This window comes from Podarcis gaigeae (assembly GCF_964106915.1).
Source record: "Podarcis gaigeae genome assembly, chromosome: 2".
NCBI lineage: Eukaryota > Metazoa > Chordata > Lepidosauria > Squamata > Lacertidae > Podarcis > Podarcis gaigeae.
In genome coordinates this window covers 70,476,127-70,492,026 of record NC_139679.1, presented here as the reverse complement: position 1 = coordinate 70,492,026, position 15,900 = coordinate 70,476,127, and the positions used below count along the sequence as shown (strand labels likewise).

At 43.3% G+C, this 15,900-nt stretch overlaps 1 protein-coding gene across 2 annotated transcripts in view; it reads right to left on the bottom strand.

The window, feature by feature from the left end:
* The window catches only part of N4BP3 (NEDD4 binding protein 3), a 30,491-nt gene extending 15,938 nt beyond the window's left edge, over positions 1–14,553 (bottom strand). For both annotated transcript variants that reach the window (XR_014561145.1, XR_014561146.1), the window contains exon 1: positions 14,406–14,553. The gene's annotated coding sequence lies outside the window, so the exon portion shown is untranslated. The remainder of the gene's footprint in view (positions 1–14,405) is intronic.
* Between the last annotated feature and the right edge of the window lie 1,347 nt (positions 14,554–15,900).

Sequence of the window (15,900 nt, the reverse complement as noted above, 5' to 3'; positions counted from 1 at the left end):
TCCAACTTGTGCATATGGACCTATGTGGCCCAATGCCTGTTGCTAGCATGGGAGGTTCGAGGTATGCACTGTGTCTCTCGGATGACAAAACAAAGGTTACGTGGTTTTTTCCTCTCAAAACAAAAGCAGATACTGCAGAAACAGTTAAAAATTGGGTTCATGCAGTGGAACTTGAATTCGGTACTAGAGTACTTGCTTTTCAGACAGACAGAGGGTCAGAATTTACCGGGTCTGTGTTGCAGAATTTCTTTAAGAAAAAGGGAATTAAGCATCGTCTGTCTACACCTTATTCCCCCCAAGAAGGAGGCGTGGCCGAACGTAAAAACAGGGTTCTGCAAGAGTTGGCAAACTCTATGTTGTTTGATGCTAAACTCCCTCAAAGTTACTGGGCGGAAGCCTGGCAGGCGGCTACTCATATTCTGAACCGAGTATATAATTCTGTAATTGGCACCACCCCTTATTTTGCTTTATATGGGAAGAAGCCCAAAATTAATTACTTTCGGGTGTTTGGATGTCCAGCCTATGTACTTATCCCAAAAGCGTTAAGGAAAAAGGGAGGTCCAAGGGCTAGAAAACTCATCTTTTGTGGGTACGAACCACACGCCAAATCTTGGAGGTTCGTGAACCCAAATGGGGATACTACAAGAGTGGTCCTCAGTAGGAGCGCTGAATTTTGTGAGCAATCTGGATGGACTCACTTACACGCTAACCCTGACATTTTGAGAGATGATTTAGGCATTTATGCTGAGAATGAAAGTCCAGAGAGTAGTGAGCCAGAAGAGGATGGTGCACATGGTTCAGATGCAGATTCTGACCAGGCACAAGGTCCTTCTCCTAAGGTAGAAAAGCCAAAATCTAGGGGTGTTCCAACATCGCCAGTCAGTAGGCCTAGCAGACAGCAAAAGCGAAGCAGGTCACCTGCAACACCAAGCCCAAGGGAGGTATCTAAACGGAGGTCTTTATCCCTAGAGGCACATCCAGGTATAAAGTCTGAGACAGATTCTGACAGCCAACGGTCAGAGGGGGCACAAGAGGAACAATTGCGCAGATCAAATCGTGCCACAAAGGGCAAGCCACCAGAGCGGTTTAAGGTGACAAGTGTATACGTAAATATGGCACAGTGTGAGCCAGATAGCTATATGGATGTACAACAGCTTCCAAGCTCAGAAGCCGTAAAGTGGCAGGAAGCAATGGAAAAGGAGATGGCTTCAATGAAGTCTCTCGGTGTGTTTACAAGTACAGAGCTTCCGAAAGGGCAACAAGCTGTAGGTTGTCGATGGGTATATCGTTTAAAGCCCACAACTACTGAGGAGTTGCAATATAAAGCCCAACTAGTTGCAAAAGGGTTTTCGCAGTGCAAAGGTGTTCACTATTCTCAAATCTATGCCCCAACTTCAAGATCGGAGTCACTAAGAATGCTTTTAGCCTCTTCAGCTAAGAAGGGAAATAAGCTGTTTCATTTTGATGTCAATGTGGCTTATTTAAATGCAGACTTACAGGAGGAAGTCTATATGACACCACCACCAGGTTTTGAAGGAGACAAGCCAAACCAGGTCTGGCGCCTACACAAATCCATTTATGGGTTGAAACAGTCCGCCCGTAATTGGAATTCCTGCTTAAACGATGCTCTAGAGAGCATGGGGTTCAGAAAGAGTGCAGCAGATGCGTGTCTTTATCTAAAAGGCTCGGGATGTGAACAAGAAGCAGTTTTGATATTTGTTGACGATTTATTATACAGTGGAAAGGATGATAAACTTGCACAACAATTTGCCACAAAGCTTGGAGAAAGGTTTCAGATAAAATCACTAGACAATGTATCTGTTTATCTAGGAGTTAAAATTCAGCAAGATGAAAATGGGAACTATTGGCTCAGCCAAGAAGCTAAGATCCAGCAGTTGCTGGAAAGGTTTAAAATGGACAACTGTGCTGGCGTTAAAACCCCAATGGAGTTAAGTTACACAAAGGATGCTCAAGCCGAGCAACAGGCAGAGTTCTCTAATCCCGGGGTTTACCAGTCAGCGATAGGCAGTCTACTCCACATTGCACAGTGGACTCGGCCCGATATAACATATGCTGTCAACATGCTGTGTAGACAAGCTGAAAAACCATCAATGCATGCTTGGCAAGGAGTAAAAAGAGTTTTAAGGTATCTCCAAACTACCAAATGGTTTCGCTTAAAACTATCAGCAGAGGGCAGCACACAACTTGAATGTTGGGCCGACAGCAGTTGGGCAGATGCTGGACCAGATAGAAAATCAGTGTCAGGAATGGCGATAAAATTTGGAAATGCACTAATTGGTTGGAGATCAAGAAAGCAGTCACTTATAGCTTTAAGTTCAACTGAATCTGAGTTCAATGCATTATCAGATGTATGTAGAGAACTGGAATTTTATAAGCAACTGGTACAAGAATTGTTTGGAGAATGTTCCCTACCTATCAGAGTGTGGGAAGACAATCAACCTTGTATTAAACTAGCTAAATCAGGTCAATTCAAGGCCCACACAAAACACTTGGATATCCGTTATCAAAATGTATGCCAAAGTGTAAAACAAGGTTTAATTGAACTAAAGTATTGTCCAAGCCAAGAAAATCTCGCAGACGGTTTTACGAAAGCTTTGGGTCCGCAATCTCATAAATGTTTCTGTTCAGGTTTAAATTTGAATTAAGGTTGGTACAGCTCAGTGTTACAAGCGAGAGGGGGTGTTGCTATCAAAGGGTTAAAAGGTAGCAGAAACGCTCTAATCACTGAGCAGCTGGAGGTCATTAGGCTTCCAGGAACATGAGTTTGTATAAATAGTCTCCTGTGTGTTTGTTCTTCCCCTTTTTCTCCCCCTTTTTGGGCGTGTTTGCTGAGATGTGTGGTTCTTCGCCAGGGTTGTTTTTTGTTTTTGTAAATAAACCTTATCTTTGAGTTACAAACCGCATGCTCCAAGACTCCTCTTTGAAAAGATACTGCCTCTCCTGCCCTTCTTCAACTGCTGTGCGAAATACTCTGCTGTAGTGGGACTTGTGACGATGGAAGCGCACTGGGCATTTACATTAAACTAATTAAAGTTTAATGGGACAAGTTTCAGGTGTCAGGTTAAACCAGGAGACCTTCACACCATGAATGTTGTTCTAATGTTCTCCCCTCTACAGTGGTACCTCTGGATGCGAACGGGATCTGTTCCGGAGCCCCGTTCGCATCCTGAAGCAAACGCAACCTGTGTCCGCGCGTGTGCAGGTCACGATTCACCGCTTCCACGCATGTGCGTGATGTCATTTTGAGGGTCTGCGCATGCGCGAGTGGCAAAACCCGGAAGTAACGTGCTCCGTTACTTCTGGGTTGCTGGGGAGCGCAACCCGAAAATATTCATCCCTCAGCTACTTCAACCCGAGGTATGACTGTACTTATTGTATCTTGGGTGTTTTTATTTCTGTAAGCTGCTTTGAGACATATGGTGAAAAGTGGTGCATATGGTTTTAAATAAATAAATAGAAGCTGGGGTGACCTTCATGGCTAGGAGTGCTTTTTTACCAGCTTTGGTTGGCAATACAGCTATGGCCATTTCTGAACCAGGATAGCCTGAAAATGGTTGCTTATGCACTGGTAGCCTCCAGGTTGAACCACTGCAAGATGTTCCATGTGATGCTGCCCATGAAGTTGGTTCAGAAACTGCAGATCGTGCAAAATGCAGTGGCTCAACTGCTCACTGAAGCAGACTATCACCATTGTGTTATACTGTTGCTGAAAAAATTATACCCACTGCCAATTAGCTACCAGACTAAGTTCAAGGTGCTGCTATACAAAGCCTATAGAGCTTGGGACCAGAATGTAAGAGTATATTACTCCTTATATATGCCCAACCAATGACTGCACTGTGAAGAGAAATGGACTTCTGCATATGCCATCTAATCAAGAGGGCCATTCTGTACAATGTAGGAACTGGGTCGTTAAAATGGCAGCACCAACTCTTGGGAACTCCATCCATACTGTTTCTATCAGACAGATACCACCTCAGTTATCTTTTCAAAGTCTATTGAATGCCTTCTGTTCTTCAACAAGCCTTTGCAGTGGATATTTTTATCCCACTCAGTATCTGCATCAAACTGAAATTGTTTTTATATTTGAAACTATATGTGTGTGTGTGCGCACACGTATTTATTGTTGATGTATTTATTACTTTGAGATATTTTATAGGAAGTAATTCACATACAGAATGGAATAAAATAAATATTTCCTAATACCGTCTTGTTTTGTTCATAATAATTTCATGATTAGCTAATGGGGTCATTATCTTTTATTGTCATGTTGTTGATACTATATGTGAAACAAATTATTGAATGTTAATAGTTTTTTGTTATATTTTGAATTGTTACAGGGCGGCAGTGATTTATAGCGTATCTTTTGTCATTTCCTAGGGTTCTAAACCACCTCAAACACAGTAATTTGGAAAGGTGGCATACAAACTGGAATAAAATGAAGTTGGGCTGGTTCATATGGATGAACCTGTTCAGGTAGCACTAGGACTGTGACACATTGAATCTGTATGGAAATTCCTCAGTCAGACCTGTCATACCAACTGGGATGGAAGCCAGTTCCTGCCAGATCTCTTTCTCTACTGCTCAGTTCATAGTCTGATGTCCTATGACTCTTCACTGTTCTCTGTCTTCTGAAATGTTTTGTGGGCATCATAGGACTCCACCCTTTTCTTGAATTTGCTCCATGTAGTTCTATCCAAGTCTTCATCTAGTTCCTTTTCCCTCTTAGTTTTCTTTCAATCATCTATTGAAGGATCTCCCATCTTCTACAATATCACATTAGACCCTAGGACCCTTAGGAAAAGCACAGTCATACTTCTTCAACCTTTTCTGCACTCCACATACTGCTCCAAATCCATCCAAATATACCTTCATTCACTTCCTTCCTATTCACATTCTTTTCCAATACAAGCTTCACATTTTGTTTCTTCCACTTGGCCTCTTGTCTATGCTTCACATATAAATATATGAACACATTATTTTAAACTTCTGGATATATTTCTCCTACCAGATATTCTCTGCTCAGTAATGCTCTGCTTTATAACAAAAAGCTAGGATAAGCAATGGGTCCTGTTGGGATGCAAAAGTGAGAGGGAGGTGGATTGACCATGTAGGTTGCCAGAGAGCAGAGGTGAGCAAAAAGAGCTAGGCAGGCCATGCAGGAATCAGGTTAATGGGCATGCAACACTCCTCCTGACTGGCACAGATGTGCCTGGGCACAAAGAATAATAGAATTGTAGAGATGAAAGGGACCCCGAGGAACATCTATTCCAAACCCTGCAATGCAGGAACACGCAGCTGTCCCATACGGGGATCGAACCTGCAAACCTGACATCATCAGCCCCACACTTTAACCAACTGAGCTATCCCGGCTGTGCATGGAGGGTGTCCCCTCACCTTCCCTAGCGTGCAGTTGCACCTTGGATTTGAACCAGGGACCTCCAGCCTGCTCTTCTGCAACCCCAGAGCTCCTGGCATCTATGCATGGTTGTTCAGGCTGAGGATGGGAGGAAAATAAATGCCCCATGGTGTGTCTACTAACTGTCTGTTCCTCTTGCTCTGTGGTACAGTGGTACCTCAGGTTAAGAACTTAATTCATTCTGGAGATATGTTCTTAACCTGAAACTGTTCTTAACCTGAGGTACCACTTTAGCCAATGGGGCCTCCTGCGGCCACCACGCGATTTCTGTTCTCATCCTGAAGCAAAGTTCTTAACCCGAGGTACTATTTCTTGGTTAGCAGAGTCTGTAACCTGAAATGTCTGTAACCTGAAGCATCTGTAACCCAAGGTACCACTGTATTTGCAGTGTGGGTTCAAGCCTTGGAAACTCACCGTCTTTTGCTCCCGATATACGGTAGCTTTTTCCTTCCCTTCCCCTCCTCCCTCCCCACTGTGTGTTTGTGTGTGTGGCTAGGCTTACAAAAGGTGAGCACGGCCATATTTGCCCCCTCCCTCTAGTGGGCTCACACTCTCATATCCTGCTTCCCAGCCCTGTGCTCTATGCAGTGAGTCACTGAAAGTTGCTGCTGTCAGCAAGTGTTTGTAGCTAGCTGCTTTTGTTACACAGCTCAACCCCTCCCTTGGGCTGCTTGGCCAAAGAGTTTTTACCTCCCTACCTAAATCTTTAATCCCTGTTCGCAGGAGGGCTACACTTGATATTTGCAAGCCTCTTGCCCAGGAAATTACTTGGGTGCTGTGTAGTCACATTGCCGGCACAATCCCTGATTCATAGTGGGCAGTGCCAGTTTTCCCAGGAATGCTGGCCCTGTTTTATGTCTCCCTTTCTAATGCTGCTTTTGTATTTGCATGTGTGTGTGTGTGTCCCCAATTTGATAAATATAGGATATGGGGATGTTCCAGCAGCGCAGTGGTGGTGCATTCCGCCCCCCTCGCCAAAAAAGAAAACAAAAATTAAAGCATAGGATTGCTTTGCCTTAGGGCTAGTTGCAAACTGATTAAAGGATACTCTCACCTAATTTTTAACTGACCTATGAAAATCTCCAACACAGGTCGTATCTAAGTATCAGAATTTAACCAAGATAAATTGGGCAGCTATACTATAAATGGTAACTAGAGCAAGAATAATTGGTGCTACATAGGTGGAGGAAAATAAATCCTTCAAGCCTTAGGGCAAAATTCCATCACATTATGAAAAATAGGGGTATGACATATCTGAGGTATATTATCTTACAATGTGTGTGCTTTGCATGACTTTTCACCTCATTTTGAAATGCCAGTGATTGCCAGAAGACTAGGCTAAATGTGGAGATAAGTCCTAAAAAAAGAACTGAGGCGAGAGACTGGCTTGCCAAGAGTCTAGCCTCTGCAGACTTCAATAACATAATAATTTTGTCACACACTGGAACTAGTGATTCCCTGTAGGATCAGACCCCCTTCCATTTATGCCAATATACAAATCTATGGTGAGAGAGACCTCACTTGTAATAGCGGGCAGTATTCAGAGCACATGCCCTCTGCAAGGATTTCCAACTGCATAAGGGGACTTTCTCCAAGTCTCACAGTGGCCAACCAATTATTGAGAGTAGGATGTGGACTAGATAGGCCTCCTTTGGCCTGATCCAGCAGGGTTCTTCTGATGTTCCACTGAGTATTTGCAGCAATAGGACAAACTGGGCAAATCTGTAATGTAATAATAAATTGACAGTGACAGACGGATAATACAAGAGGTCAGGGCTAAGTCAGGGACATGTAAATGAAGCAGGCTCAAAGTTGAAGCAGGCAAAGTCTGGGAAACTGAAGATGGCTTTGGATACTACCCAGAATTGCTGCTGGGGGGAAATGTATGAATAACTTACACATCCTCTTCCATTCTGCTATGTGCTACACAGGTATCCAGTTTATACAGCTCCTTTTGAAGATGCTAGTTTGCTGTTATTACTACTACCCAGAAGCATGGAAAGAGCGTTATCTTTTCAGTGCTCCAATGCAACACCTGAAACCATCCATAGTTAGAATCTAGAAGCGATGCATGGGCATGTTCTGTTGTAGAAATAAGGGTTTAAGGCAGGAAAGGAAGATCTAGCAGTGCAAGCGATAACTGCAACAAAGCACACATAAGAGAGCAATGCAAGAGATGACGGGGGATATTTGAGATCTGGAGGCACATTATCATAAGGATGCAGTGGTGGCTAAATGGACATGGTTCTTGTTATGTACTGAAGTTCTCACCCTGGGCCAGCAGGGGAATACTGTAGATAGTTATGCAAATGAAGGATCAAAAGTGACATTCAGTGATTGGATAGTTTTAGAAAGTTGTTACAGTAACAAGGTACTAGAGCTCTATATAAGCAGGCTGACTGAGCCCTTCAATTCAGTTCTGTTCTGGCATCTGAATAAAGAAGAGCTGTTTGAAGAATTGCTGTGTCGTCTGATATGTTCACCCACAACTTAACAGTTCTTGTCCAATTCTCAGAGAGTAAGTCAGGTTCAAAGATTCCTGACACTAAAAGCTGAAACTTCACTATCGAAAACACACTAATACAGTACACTGGTACCTTGGTTCTCAAACTTAATCCATTCAGGAAGTCCATTGCAAAACCAAGGCGTGCTTTCCCATAGAATGTAATGCAACATGGATTAATCCGTTCCAGACTTTTAAAACAACCCCTAAAACAGCAATATAACATGAATTTTACTATCTAACAAGACCATTGATCCATAAAATGAAAGCAACAAACAATGTACTATAGTCACACAATCAATCATTCACTAGCTGAACTGGGTTCCACACAGTCACAAAAACAAAACAAAAAGAGCCACAAAAACAAAAATGCAAAATAAATAGCAAAAACAGACAGACCTCAGTGTAACACTCAAAACCAAAGAGTGGCACTCAAATCAGAAATGTAACACTCAAAACGGAAGTGTGGCACTCAAAACGGAGCGTGTTCAGCTTCCAAAATAAGTTTGCAAACTGGAACAGTTACTTCCCGGTTTGCAGTGTTTGGGTTCCAAGTTGTTTGAGAACCAAGGCGTTTGAGAACCAAAGTACCACTGTACTTGTGTGGGCTGTAACATTTCTGGGCCAAGGAACTCTTGGTCTCTCCTGAAAATGTCAATGTTAATTTCATTTCTTTCTCAAAAAAGAGAAGGCGATAAGCTTCATGGTGTGAACAAGTATTAAAAATGTGACTGCAGTTAATGCCAAGACTCATAAACCAGAAGGCAAATTAAGAGACTCCAATATGTGGCTGTCACCGAGAATGACTTTTAAATCAGCATCAGATTTTTAGAAGCTTGCTGTGATTCTGAACATCTGAAGGAGACCGTGAATGTCATAAAAATAGAAAAGGCCACCTGGATCAGACCAAAGGTCCATCTAGTCCACCATTCTATTCCTAGTATTGGTCACCTAGATGCTTCAGGGAAGCTGGTAGCAGGACAGCCCTCTACTGTTGTTTCACCACCACCTCCAACTTGATTTCAGTGCTATACATGTTCTAAACTTGGGAGGTTCTATTTACCTATTGTGTCCATTGATAATCTTTCACCATAAATTTGCCTAATCCCCTTTTAAAATCATTATGTAAGCCTGTGGCCATCAACACACCTTATGGAAGTGAATTCTACACTTCGTTTGAAATTATTTTCTTTTCTCTGTTCTGAATCTACTGGGTGTACTGTGAAACAATTGGGTGACCTCAGGTTTTAGTATTATGAAAGGAAATAGAGGGGGATCACACTATCTAATCTTTCCACGCCACATATTTTTTCATAAATCTTTTTCAAAGTGATGTAGTACCATAACTTTACCCCTTTCCACAAAGGGTGGCATTTCAACCCTTGATAATTTTGATTACCCTTTCCTGCACTTCTCCAGACATCTACGATGGAGCTATCAGAACTGTAAAGTTCAGTCAATATAACAGCCCAGACAAACTTTTTCAACCAAGTCAGTCCCCTCTCATCAGTCATCTAATGTGGACCAGCTAACGTTACAGATTTCTTCTCCAGGAGCCACTGCATGGAGGTTGCTCCAAGAGCTGTTTGCTATTCCAAATGCACTTTCATGCAGTGGGGAGACGGGGTGGGGGGAACAGGACAGTTGCTACATGTGCAACCATTGTATACATTTTGGGAAGCCACACCCAATTGCAGCTCTTCAACAAGTTTGCACACATTTTACAGTACAAAAGTGAGAGCATTAGGCACAAGACCAACACCCTGAGAGCTGGAGAGACTTATTCCATGTACTGCCCGTGTAAACTGTTCAGTTGCCTCTCCAAAGAAGGTGAGGCAATGGTTGGAACAAGGAAGTGGCTCATGTTTCCTGTATCCTTCTAAATCTAAAAATAGCAATTTCACAGGAAGCAGCTTGTGAAACCCCCGGGCAGGTAAGGTTGACTATGTTGGGGCATTCAAGGTTAGAAGCAATACCCAGACATTCCTTTGAGTATAAGTATTCTCAGACTTGGCTTCTGCACTGATCAGCTCTCCTTCAAAAAAGGAATGCATGCATCAAAAGAACTGCTCAACCGCTACACCAGAAATGGGGAAACTGTGGTATTCCAGATACAGTATTCTTGGATTCTAAACTCCCATCATCCAAATTCATCATAATTGTCCTGCAAAGAAGCAAAACAAAAAACAAAAAACCCACATACATAAGAGCAGGCATAGGCAAACTCGGCCCTCCAGATGTTTTGGTACTACAACTCCCATCATCCCTAACCACTGGTCCTGTTAGCTAGGGATGGTGGGAGTTGTAGTCCCAAAACATCTGCCGGGCCAAATTTGCCTATGCCTGCATAAGAGGTTTGTTTTTAAATGACCTGCAGCTATAGTGAAAGCATTTTCTAAAGCTGACCTCAGTCTTGCTTTTATGATCTATATACAATTCAAAACAACAGGATGACAGAGACTAAAACGGTATGAATTGTATATATCTTTACATAGCTAACAATCTATACTGCTCAGAAAAAGAATGGAGAAAATGACTACTAAGATATCCCAGAAAGAGAATGCTCTGATCTGAAAGCCAAACATGTATATACCAATGACTCATCAAGAACTATTAGACTTTGGAGATTCAAGAAACAAAATCGCCATCTTTGTAAATTGAATCAGACCACTGTATTTTCTACAGTGATTCTTCAAGGTCTTCAAGTAAGCAGACACTTTCCCCATCCCTTCACAGGAAATGAGATCCTGAGATTCTTTTTGACTGGAGCTTCAGCAATCTGAACTGGGACCTTCTGTACATGAGCAGGTGCTCATATACTACTACATTATGAGGCTCCTTCCTGGATTTATGGCTGCAGCATGCCGAACAGAATCCGGTTCCTGAGGCAGAACTTCAGGAGTTCTCATTTTTAAGGAGCTTTCTAGCATATCTTTACAGAGGATGGAGCGTTGTGTTCTGTTTAGCCATTAGTCATCCCCACATTTCCTCCTGCCATGACATTACACTTGGCCAAAGACATTCCAAATTCTGCAAGACCTCAAATCTTGCATTTTTGATGGGTTTTTTTCTTCTTCTTCAAATAAACACATTGTCTAGGTTCAATTCTGTGCTGTTAGCTTCAAAATATTGGGTGGGAGGGGAGGTGGATGCAAAAAGAAATAGGTCTGTCCCAAAGACCACTGTGTTTTGCAGCACACCATTCTCGAAGGAGGGAAGTGTCATCAGCTTCATGTCTGTACATTATTTATTTACCTATTGCTATAACGCATCATATTATTAAAAGCGCCAAGATAAAGTCAGATGGGTAGCTTAGTGTGTGCCTTATAAGCCCCTGGTACAAAGCAACAAAGTGCTCACTTAAGAGCAAGACATGCAAACTGGGGGGCATTATAAAGCTCTCGTTTGAGTTTTCAACCCCACGAATTTGGCTTGGATTCCTTTGTCAAGACTCCAACCTTTACTGTTTGACTAATATTCTGGGACCTTTTACTACACACTTCAAATAGAATCTGGTAAGGCAAGTGAAGAAGAAAGTGCCGCCATATGAGCCACCCGAACAGCGTGTGATTTGTAGTAATGAAAGATAAATGGCCTGCTGGATGCAAGCCAATCTTGTTTCTGATCTGGGTTATACTTTGCTTGTGGCACTGCTGGATGAGGTATGCCTGGAGATCAACAAAATAACTTGCGCAATGTTGATCTTATTAGACTTTCAGGGTTTGGTTACGTTGGGAATTTCCCCCGATGATCACTGAGCCTGGGGGCTATTGTGTTCCCCTGCAGTGTGTGGCGTGGCTTGCAGTATGAATCATTTCAAGCTATTTTTGCAGTGTACCCACTCTCTGATCCTGGCAAACCCTGCTCGGTATTTTATAGCTTGATCTGCAGGTGGGGTTGCTGATGCTGGTGGACGAATGGTCCTGCCTTTCCAACCTCTCTAACTTGATCTTGCTGATAATAATGTGTTGGGGTTGTGAAGGTGGGGCTTGACATACATCTCTAGGACTGATATCAAGTTGTTCTACCACTGGCAAAGGGATTCCAGGGGTAATGGTAGATGTCTATAATCAGCTCTGATAGGGATGGATGAATTTGTCAGTTTTGTTTTGTCTAGGTTTCTTGTTTTCCATGCTTAAACTCAATTTGTCCTATTTCCACAACAGTTTGATTTTTTTTTTAAGTCAACACAAAAATCTGTACTTTTTTGCACATTTCTCCCAATAAACACCTTTCTGTGTACATTTCTGCCCAACATGTGCATCTTTGCTGGCAACCTTCCCTAATACATTTTTGGACATTATTTCCACTAATATACACATCTGTGTACACACTTTCCCTCAATATACGCTCTTCCTTTATATGCATTTTTTGGCCGGAGAACAGCATCTCAAATTCAGAGATGTGCAAATTTGGAAGAATAACTGTGTGCTGGTTTGCCTATTGGCTTGAAAATTAGGTAAATTTGCATTGGAATGTGAACTGAAGAGATGTTTCCCTCATCCCTAGTCCTGGGTGTCCTTCAAGGTTTCATCTTGTCCCTTCTCCTATCCAATTTCCATGCTGTGAAGATCTGGAGACAGGTGTTTTCAACATGCTGATCACACTCACTCAGTTTTTTCCTTCCAGATCCTGTGATCTTGGGCATGATTACTCAATGACTTTCAGATACTATAATCTGGAAGGAGGGTAGATGCATGTCACTCATAAACATTCAGGATTCCCTGGTTGTTAAAGTAAAACTTTACAATGTTAACATTTATGAGGATGACTTTTCTGAAGGTGATCACAAGTGGGAGGGGGAAGGTCAAATATTCAAGCCAACCACTGGCTTTATATTGTATGCTGCCATATTCATGTGTTTGGTGTCCAGTTACAAAAGGGACTGGAATTTTTGCTCGTGGGGGTCCATAGCCCTTCAGGGTGGTCTCTTCTAACAATAGGGTTAGTCCCAGCAAAGGGGAGCAGTCTCTTGTGCTGGCTTCATTCAATTCACTCTAGTTAACAATCTCAATATGTCACTTGCATTCACTGGTCACACAGTAGGGGGTCTCTGGAAGGAATGCTCTGCCCTGTGCTAGGCGGGAGACCACAAAGGAAGAGAATGATCACCTTCATGGTTCCTTAGAAATAACAGGCCAGAAGAAGTGGTGAAAGGATAACTTTCAATGGAGCTAGCATAGCACAGAAGGGGATACATATACAAAATAATCATGAAGTATGTATTCCAGATTAATTCATCCAGATTATCTGCCACACCTCCGAGCCATGCTCACAGACCACACCATGCAATTCCAATGTGTGTAAAGATTAGTTTCAATAATTTAAAAAGTTTACTCCTTTGTTGCTTTTACCTCCTTGGCTGAGAGAGCAGTGGGGCTATCAAAGAATAAAAAGTGGCACTTCATTCCTTTTAGATATCTGGAGTTGGTCTCACTCTCAGTTAACAGACAGGATACTTTACAATTCAACTCTTTCCCAGCTTTTACTTTATTTCCAGGGAGCACTTAACGTGGGTGTTCATGTAATACCGGTAAGAAAGAGCACTTTAACTCCAGAAGTGTGGCAGACCCCTGTCTATCCGGGAGTAAACTGTCAGGGTGTTTGATGGCCAGAAATATCTAATGCAACTTGCTCAGATCTTTGCCACATGTGATGCTTGTCAAGTCCTTGTACGGTTTTGTTTGTTTTGTGTGCTTTTTTTAATTTCAAACACAAGCACAAGTACATGTTCCGGTTTATCCAGATCTACGACTAGGTAGAAAGCTATCCCAGAATGAATGTCACAATGTAAAGTTACCCGGGAGGCAACCTCTGCACTGACATAAGCTCCCAGCACGGATCGTTTAGATATCCCCTACCATCATTGCTACCACGCAGGCAAGCGGGAAAGCATTCTACTGCGCAGAGCTTCTCTGCTGCGCAATTCCCAAAGAACGACGGCGCTCACCAATAAAAGGATGCGCCTTTCTTTCCAACACCAAGTCGCGGGGTCACCATTCGCCTTCGCCGGGGCGAAAACCTGCGGCCCTCTAGCCTGATCTTCACCACAGAAATCCTTTGCTGCGACGCCCGGGGCAGCGTTACGAGACCGGGCAGGGTTTCCCCGTCTCTGCGCGCCCCGACGCCTCCATTTCCAGTCCAGCAACACTCAGACTCCGGCCCCAGGAGCCAGCCACCCCGGCCCAAGGGAACCCCGTTGAGCCCGTCCCAGACCCCCCAAAGGGAAGACACGCTGCTCGCTCGGGGCTGCATTCGCAGACGTTCGGGGAACCACGTGTAAACGAAATGAGAGAGGGCTAGATCCATCTCGGTTTCAGACCCGGGAGAAGGGGGGGAAGCAAGCGCCACTGTCCGAAAGCGGATGAGAACAAAGAGCCACCCGCCAGATGGACAGGTCCCTGCCTTAGCCGGGATCCGGGACAGTTTCCCCGAGGAGAGCGACGGCCAGCAGCGACTCACCATGATTGCTGCCTGCAGCCTGATCCCCGGCTAGACTGGGCTGGACTCCATCCCGCGACCTCCTGCTGCTGCTGCTGCAGCCCCTCGGTCGGCTCTTCCTTCCCTCGCTGAGATTTGAACACCCCACTGCAGGCAAGGAGCCCGGGAGTCTCTGGCTGCGCCGCTGGGGAGGAGGCAAAACCTGGTCTGGATCCGCTCGGCATCTGCGCCTACCCACGTAACAGCGAAGGGAGCAGTGGCCCTCGCGGTGCTGCGGCAAGAGCAATGGCAAAGCGCGGCCTGGAATTCGCAAACCTGAACCTCCCAAACCAAATGGGACGTAGGGTTCAGTGCAGGTTCAGTGGCCACTTGCCCTGGGTTCCCTCCCCCTGACTCAGGTAAAATGGCACCTGCGTAAGTGGCTAAATTGTCCCCCGAGACCAAGAAAAATTACACCTTTTGAGATGACGAATGCAAAAGCATGGAATTATTCCATGAATACGCAGGAAGCAAATTCGGAGCTGGGACATCAAGAGCAAGCGATTGCAGCCAGAATCCATCACTCTGGAAAATCCGAAAGGTTGGGGTGGTTGCCCACGGGGACTCTCCAGGGAGCAGAATAGGGCAGGGGCTGATTTAATTAAAAACAGGAAATTGCTCTTCCTAGAATTTAAATTATAGCACTTTGATAAAAGTTTGCTTGCAGGTTTTGGGTTGAAGGTTGGTTCACTCCAGAAGTTGTGTACTGAGTGTGATCTTGTCTTCCAGTGTTTTCATTTCCCAAACTTTATGCAGTAACCAAGGCTATAAAGGGTGTTTGAGAATAGAACACCTGTGTACTTTTGAAGAACAAATGCCCAGTGTCTTCCAATGGATAATATTTAAATTTGAGCCTCTGTACTTTCAAGTCCACATTTTTAAAGTGGGAATAAGGGTGGGCTAATCCATGAAGTTGTTATAAATTCCATAATGCACTCTTATCAGTAAAAAAAAATGCTTGGTAATGATAGAAAATATAGTGTCAAAATACTGTGTGCAGTTTGTGTGGGTTTTGCTTCACAGAACTTTGATAACACCAGATTTATTTCTTTTGAGTTTTTAAATTATTACTACTGTTTTAAATTGATAAGCTGCCTTTCTGGACCAAGTCCCCCCAAGGTGGGCAAACAAAATGCAAGCATAAAATTTAATACATAAACTATTACAATATTGTTACAGATTTAGTATTATTTTTAAATACAATACATTCAAATATAATTCAACCAGTATAAAAACCAGTGTAAGACCCACAACAAAAATATATATGTATTTAAAATAAATAACTCTCCCTAAGGTTTAGGATGGATAACATATGTTCTGAATTAACTTTCTATGGAGGGGAAACCCGGTCACTGTGGTCAGCTCATGGGGCAATGATCTCTCTCCTACACAACTCAGATCTCCCCATTACCCAATTTAACAGATTCCAATAAGAAAGAAAATAAACAAAATAAATCAGAGTTGGGAGTATAAGCAG